The sequence below is a fragment of the Vigna unguiculata genome, chromosome 9 (assembly GCF_037176805.1).
Source record: "Vigna unguiculata cultivar grain cowpea cultivar isolate G323 ecotype 2 chromosome 9, ASM3717680v1, whole genome shotgun sequence".
Lineage (NCBI taxonomy): Eukaryota > Viridiplantae > Streptophyta > Magnoliopsida > Fabales > Fabaceae > Vigna > Vigna unguiculata.
The window spans coordinates 19,705,040-19,713,238 of NC_140800.1; positions in this window are offsets into that span (position 1 = coordinate 19,705,040).

Here is an 8,199-nt window from a genome sequence, read left to right on the forward strand (position 1 = left end):
TTCCTTAGACCCCACCATGGTCCCTACCTTTCATCCCACAGTGTACCAAACTATGACTTCCCAAATATAAACACCCTGACACTGGTTTAATCTCTACTTATTGAAACCAGACTTAATTGACACACTCTTGGATATTTTCAAAGGTCATAAAATGTGATGACTATCAAATCATGTCATTGTATAAACTATACACAAAGAATATGAAATAAAATAAAATGTACATGTAATTTTCTTCTATCCAAGCTCATTGAATAAAATAATATTTACTTTTACTTTACATTCATTTATTTTTTTAATTATAAAATAATGATAAAATAAGAATCAAAGCAAGAACTTTAAATAAATAATTACATAAGGATTAGAATGTTATAAATAAATATAATAATAAAAATATAAATTAAAAAGGACCAGTAAATGAAATAAATAAAAAGAACTAGTTTCATAACTAGAGATAAATTGAATAAAATAAATAAACAGATTAGTGCATAACTAGAGATAAATAAAATAAAATAAAATAAAATAAATAGGATCAATACATAACTAGAGATTAAATAAAATAAATTAAATAAACACGACCACTACATAACTAGAGATAAATAAAATAAAATAAATAAATAGGACTAGTGCATAACTAGATATAAATAAAATAAAATAAATAAATAAGACCAATGTATAACTAGAGATTAAATTAAATTAAATAAATAAATAGGATCAATGCATAACTGAAGATAAATTAAATAAAATAAATAAACAATACTCGTGCATAATTGGAGATTAAATAAGATAAATAAATAGGAATAGTGCATAACTGGAGATTAAATAAAAAAAATAAACAAGACTAATACATAACTGGAGATTAAATAAAAATACAATAAATAAATAGGACCAATGCATAACTGGAGATTAAATAAAATAAATTAAATAAACATGACCATGACCATGACTAATACATAACTGGAGATAAATTAAATAGACACAATCAGTGCATAACTGAAAATAAATTAAATAAAAGAAAGGAACAAATTAGTACATAACTGAAGATAAATTAAATAAAAATAAGAGGATAGTAAATGAAAATAAGTTAAATGGAAGTAAATAAAATAATATATGATTCAAAATAAATAAGAGATTAATATAACACTCATAAGTTTACCAAGATTAATATAAAAAAAAGCTTAACCTCACTCCCTATTTACCTTATTGATTGAAGAGTACACTAATAATATTTTGTTCTAAATTTTCTCTCTCTCTTTTCTTTCTCACTTTCTCACGTTAGTTCTGTCATTCCATATATATATATATATATATATATATATATATATATATATATATATATATATATATATATATATATATATATATATATATATATATATATATATATATATATATATATATATATATATACATGTTCCTGCAGAGAACAAATAAGAGGTTAGACACGAGCGTCACCTTACCATGTAGTCCGCTATCTCTTCAGTTGGCCTCTTCCCGGTCGATACATGTCAGCTTGGACCAAGGGGGGGTTACCTGCAGAAGAATCCCCGAAGCTCAAGTAAGTCAAAGCTCTCAGAGAGTCAAATTAGGGATTAATGAATGCGTACCTTTAAATGATGGGGTCCACGTGTATTTATAGAGCATTAATGACGTTTGACCATTTCATGGGCTGGGCCTTGACTTGGGCTCTAGGTAGGGCTTGTGAGTGGGCCAGGGCCCAAACCCAGGCCCTTAAGGTTTATTGGACGTGGATGTCTCCATTATGTTGAGTTCATTAGAGTGGTCGGCCTAGGTTCTAAACTTAGCGGATATGCTGGAGTAGTCGGTCTAGGCCGACTATTTGTCTTGATAGCTTACGTTGATGTAGGTTAGGCTAAGCCGACCTAGGCTGGATACTTGGCTGTCTTGATATGCACACTTTTTACTTGGTTGAGTTTGGCTAGGTACGGTACACCAGTCTCCCAGCCTTGTCCGATATGGGTTGTCGGTCAAGGATGATATGTGTTGGTAAGCTAGCGGAAACGGCTAGGTGTGATACACCAGTCCCCCAACCTTTAAGTGTGATGAACAGTGTTAAGGCTTATAATTTGCAACTGTCAGAAGGTAGGTGAAGGGGCGTCAGTTGGTCATATCAAAAAAGTTTTTTTGGCGCCGTCATTTTGGAGTGGGTTTTTCGTAATGATGGTGTCGCTTGATCTGTGATATGGTTTTGGCGGGAAGAGGTTCGTCGTTTGGGATCACAGGCTATAAATATGTGCTTGAAAACAGATAAAAGGTAACCTGTTTCATTTGTGATTTCTGAATTTAAAGACCTTGTGCGCGTAAAAGTGTCCGACTAGTCCTCTATCTCGACCGACATCTTTCCGTAAAAAACGAAATCAGGTATGTCCAGTAATAGTAGCGTGTCTACGTCTAGTAGTAGTGAAAGTACCGAGTCAGATAGGAGTAAGGATGGACGACTTGGCGGAGAAGGTGCAAGTTCCGGAGTTGTTACAAGCGGAATGCCGATGGAGGTGGTGAGGGAAGTTCGAGAGGATCCTCCTAAGGAGTTGGAGGAGAGTAACTGGCCGGCCAAGGGTGGCTATGGATGGGTCGCTGCTGATGTTCGTGACTAGTCATCATTATTTAGGTGGTCCCGTCTGTTAAAATCTTGGCTAAACTGTACACCCGTTATGTCTAAGGGTGTCAACGGAGATATCGTTTCGCTGGAGAGGGTGAGTGCCATCGACCGGGTATGCCACGGGCAGGAGGGGGCTACCGAGAAATTCTTTTTCATGTATATGTGCCATTTTTCACAGCTCCATGTACGACTACCCTTTGACGACTTTACTATGGGTGTGTTGCGGGCGTTGAATGTGGCGCCTACTCAGCTTCATCCTAACAGCTGGGCCTACTTGCAGGCCTTCCGCATTTTGTGCGAGTCTTTGTACTTGGAGCCTACTCCCTATGCATTCTTGTATTTTTATGACACTAGACCCCGAAGGCCGGCTACTTGGCTTTCTTTAATCAGCCGTCCTAGCATCAGCAGGTTGGATGCGTTCTCCCAATCTTTCAAGCACTTCAAAGACGGATACTTCAAGGTCGTTGTGAAGGAGGGGGGTGAGCCGCATTTCTTGAATGCGGATGGGAGTACCAAGTTTCCCTTTAGCTGGACCAACAATCCGTCTCGTTATAAAGACATGGGAGTGGAGGAGTTGTCGGCTGGTGATCAGGAGGTGGTGGGGATGTTGTTGAGATTTGTGGATAAGTTGTCCACTAAGGGTCTAGTTAGGGTTTATAATTCAGTGCATCCGATAATAGATATTGAAGGTATCTGTTTATTTCTTAAGTTGTGTTAATGATGCTAAGTTGTTTTGATCCGAGTTATGATATGTTATTGCAGGGCATATGGTGCAATCTGGTAAGAAGAATTTGGCGCTCTTTCAATCGCTGAGGAAGGAGATGGCCGCTAAGGCCAAGGAAGCTAGGAAAGCTGATGTTCCTAACCTACAGGACTCGGTTGTGGAAGTACATGTACACGGCGGAACGAAAAGGAAAGCTGAACTCCCGCCTCGACCTGGGAAGGGTAAAGATGTAAAGAAAATAAGGGCGGCTATTCTTGGGTCGGCTAGCGGGGCGGGATCGGCTAGTGGAGAGAGGTTACCTGAGGCCGGGCTGATCGAGTTGCCGGAGATATCTGTGAGGAAGGATATCTCGATCAACCTTCCAGACATTGTTGTTAACTCCATTGATAACATGGAGGTTGATCATATCGTGAGAACAATGGTGGAGTTTGGAAGCAAGGCTTTAGTCTTGGGTCGGCGTGTAGGGTCCCTTTACAGAGGGGAAGTAAAGGAGGTGGGGAAGTTGCAGGGAAAATTGGACAAGCTTGAGGAGGAGAAGGCGACCCTGGAAAAGGAGAAAGAAGGGTGGGAGGCAAAGAGGAAGAGGCTGGCATCATGGAGAGTGCGTTGTTTGGACTCTGAGGAAAAATTGAATAAGCATATAGGGGAGCTGGAAGAAGACTACGAGGATTTGAAGGACAAGTACGACGGGGCTGTTGGGGAGTTGGATGATTTGAAGAACAACGTTATTCAAGAGCATATAAATGGTTTCGAGAAGGGGTTGCGGCAGACGGCCTTTTTCTATCAGGATGTGGATGCCTTGGATTCGAGATTTGACGTGGATAAGGATGTAGTTGGCGGGAAGTTGGTGAGGGAGGATGAGGAGGGTGCGGAGGAGGTGGGGGAGAAGGCGGCAGGGGAGGAGAAGGACTCGGGAGCTGTTGTGGTGGGTGAGGAGAACGAGGGGGTTTAGTTAATTCAATTTATCTTGAGACTTGAACTTTTGTTTGTAATAATTCGTACATTATTTTACTTTGCCTTTGAAATGATGAATGCCTTGTGTATGCTATGTTAGATGGTGTTAATATGTATGATTTTGTTTGTGTTAGCGGTATGGATAATTGTGCAGGGTTGTTGTATTTTGATCGTTTTATGGGAACTTAAAACGAATGAACCATGTTAAAGGGTGTTCGACCCAGGCCGCTTACTTGGGATAAGGGTGGGGAACTTAAAACGAATGAACCATGTTAAAGGGTGTTCGACCCAGGCCGCTTACTTGGGGTAAGGGTGGGGAACTTAAAACGAATGAACCATGTTAAAGGGTGTTCGACCCAGGCCGCTTACTTGGGGTAAGGGTGGGGAACTTAAAACGAATGAACCATGTTAAAGGGTGTTCGACCCAGGCCGCTTACTTGGGGTAAGGGTGGGGAACTTAAAACGAATGAACCATGTTAAAGGGTGTTCGACCCAGGCCGCTTACTTGGGGTAAGGGTGGGGAACTTAAAACGAATGAACCATGTTAAAGGGTGTTCGACCCAGGCCGCTTACTTGGGGTAAGGGTGGGGAACTTAAAACGAATGAACCATGTTAAAGGGTGTTCGACCCAGGCCGCTTACTTGGGGTAAGGGTGGGGAACTTAAAACGAATGAACCATGTTAAAGGGTGTTCGACCCAGGCCGCTTACTTGGGGTAAGGGTGGGGAACTTAAAACGAATTAACCATGTTAAAGGGATACGTTCCATGTGTTGGGGATCTCTTCCCCAGATAATTGTTCTAGGCGATAAGCCCCACCTCCTGTGTCTTCTCGTATGCGGTCTGGGCCGTCCCAATTGGCGGAGAACTTGCCATCCTTCTTTCTAGCACTGCGGGCCATTCTCCATACTAGGTCTCCGACGACAAACGATCGTGGGTGTAGATTTGCGTTATATTTCCTGGCAGCTCGTTGTTTGGCGGCTAGATTGCGTATTTGGGCTTTTTCTCTGAGTTCGGGAAGGAGGTCGAGATGTAAGGCCATGTTTTGGTGGTTGTGAGTTGGGTCGTATAGTTCTCGGCGCAGGGATGGTTTGCCAATTTCTACTGGTATCATGGCGTCTGCGCCGTAGACTAGGCTGAATGGGGATTCGTTTGTTGATGATTGGGGGGTGCATCTGTAGGCCCACAGCACTTCGATTAACTCTTCTGGCCATCGGCCTTTCGCGATATCCAACCTTTTACGTAGCTCTACGAGAATAACTTTGTTTGCCGCTTCCGCTTGTCCATTGGTCTGTGGATGTTCTACAGAACTTGTGATGTGTTTGATGCCTAAGCCGGTGTAGAATTTTGCTAACTCCTTGTCGATGAACTGTCGGCCATTATCTGTTATGATGGTATGTGGTACACCATATCTGCATATGACGTCCTTCCACACAAACTGCTGGACTTGTTGGGCCGTGATGGTGGTCAATGGCTTGGCTTCAATCCATTTGGTAAAATAGTCAACGGCTACGATTAGGAACTTGACTTGTCCCTTGCCGGGTGTGAAGGGTCCTAGGATGTCCATTCCCCACTTAGCGAAAGGCCAGGGGGACAGTATGTGGTGTAGTTGTTCTTGTTTCTGATGTATCAGGTTGCCGTGCTTCTGGCATGGTTTGCATTTCCTGACGTAGTCCTGGCAGTCCGCCTCTATCGTGGGCCAGAAGTATCCGGCTCTGAGAACTCTTGTGGCCATGGTGCGTGCACCTGAATGATAACCACAGATTCCTTCGTGCAGTTCCTTAATGATATACTGGGCTTGCTCTGGCGTGACACACTTAAGTAGGGGTTGGCCGTATCCGCGTTTGTAGAGGTCTTCGCCTACCATAGTGTACCTGGCGGCCTTGGCCAGCCAAGTTTTGTCCGCGTCGGGAGGGGGGTTGCCCGTTTTGAGGTACTGAATGTAAGGGGTGGTCCAGTTTGGGTTTTGAGAGGGGGTGATGCTGTTTGATGGGGTGTGGGTTAACGTTTGGCAAGTGTGCATGACGGAAGGTGTGGCTAGTGTTTGCTGTAGCAGGGATCGGTTACGGTTTTTTAGTTTGGTACTGGCTAATTTGGAAAGGATGTCGGCTCTGACATTGTCGGTTCTGGGGATATGTTCGACGCGGACCTGTTCAAAGGCAGATTGAATAATTGCGCGGACCAGATGGTAATATTGTTGAAGGATGGGGTCTTTAATTTGGAACTCGTCGTTCAGGTGGCCCACGGTGAGTTTGGAGTCGGTTTTGCATGTTAACTTTTTGACGCCGACTTCACGGGCTAGGGAGAGGCCAGCGAGGATAGCTTCGTATTCGGCTTGGTTATTCGACGTTTTAAACGCGAAGTGAAGAGACTTCTCAATGAGGATGTCGTTGGGGCCTTCCAACACGATGCCGGCGCCGGCACCCCTTGGGTTCGAGGAGCCATCTACATGAAGCGTCCATTGGTCCTCAACAGGTGTTTGTTGCAGGTCATTGACGAAGTCTAAGAGACACTGGGCTTTGATGGAGCCGTGGGATTCATAGCGGATGTTGAATTCGGAGAGCTCCACGGCCCATGATGACATGCGTCCAGCTAAGTCCGGCTTTTGTAGTATCTTTTGGATTGGGTAATCGGTCTTGACGGTTATGGTGTGGTTTTGAAAATACGGGCGTAAGCGGCGTGCGGCGTGGACCAAGGATAGGGCCAGTTTTTCTACCATTTGGTACCTGGTTTCAGGATCTTGTAGTGTCCTGCTTACGAAATAAATGGGATGTTGCGTGCCTTCTGCTTCTTGGACAAGGGCAGCGCTGACGGTGTGATCGGTGGCCGTGATGTACACTAGCAGAGGTTGGCTGATGTCGGGTTTGCGGAGTATGGGGGTGAGGTTAGGGATGTTTTGAGTTTCAGGAAGATCTGTTCACAATCATCAGTCCACGTGAACCGGGCGGATTTCTTTAGGAGCTGGATTATGGGTTGAGTTTGTTCTGCTAGTTTTGGTAGGAAGCGAGAAATGGCCGTGAGGCGGCCAATTAGTCGTTGGACTTCCTTGACAGTGGTGGGGCTGCGCATTTCGATGATGGCCCTGCATTTTTTGGGGTTAACTTCTATGTCGCGCTGGGTTAACATGAAACCAAGGAATTTACCCCGGTCGACACCGAATACACATTTGTTGGGATTTAAGCGGAGATTATATTGGCGCAGGGCGGAGAATACTGCCTCTAAATCTTTAGCGTGTTGATGATGGCTTGGGGACTTGACGACCATGTCATCGACGTAGACTTCGACACAGTGTCCTGTCAGATGGCTGAAGACTTTATCCATTAGCCGCTGGTAAGTTGCCCCAGTGTTTTTAAGGCCAAAGGGCATGACTCTATAGAAGTAGTTGGCGTCGTCGGTGATGAAGGCGGTCTTGGGCATATCTGCTATGGCCATGGGTATTTGGTTATAACCTGAGTATGCATCTAAAAAGCTAAGCACTTTGTTTCCTGCCGCGCCGTCTACGAGTCGGTCGATGTTGGGTAGGGGGTAAGCGTCGCGAGGGCATGCCTTATTCAGGTCTGTGTAGTCCACGCACATCCGCCATTTGCCATTGGCTTTCTTCACCAAGACAACGTTAGAAAGCCAGGTGGTGTATTGTGCTTCTTCTATGAACCCTGCGTTCAGTAACTTCTCAGCCTCTACTTTGGCTGCTTGTCTGCGTTCTTCTCCAAGTTTGCATTTTTTCTGGGATACGTAGCGGGCTTCTTTGTATATGGAGAGCTTGTGGGATGCGACCTTGGGGTCTACCCCAGGGAGGTCGGCGGCTGACCAGGCGAAAAGATCTGTGTTACTGGTGAGAATGGGTGTGATTGTGGCACGTTCATCAGAGTTCAAACCGGTGCCCAAGTTAATGGAATGGCCATTGGGG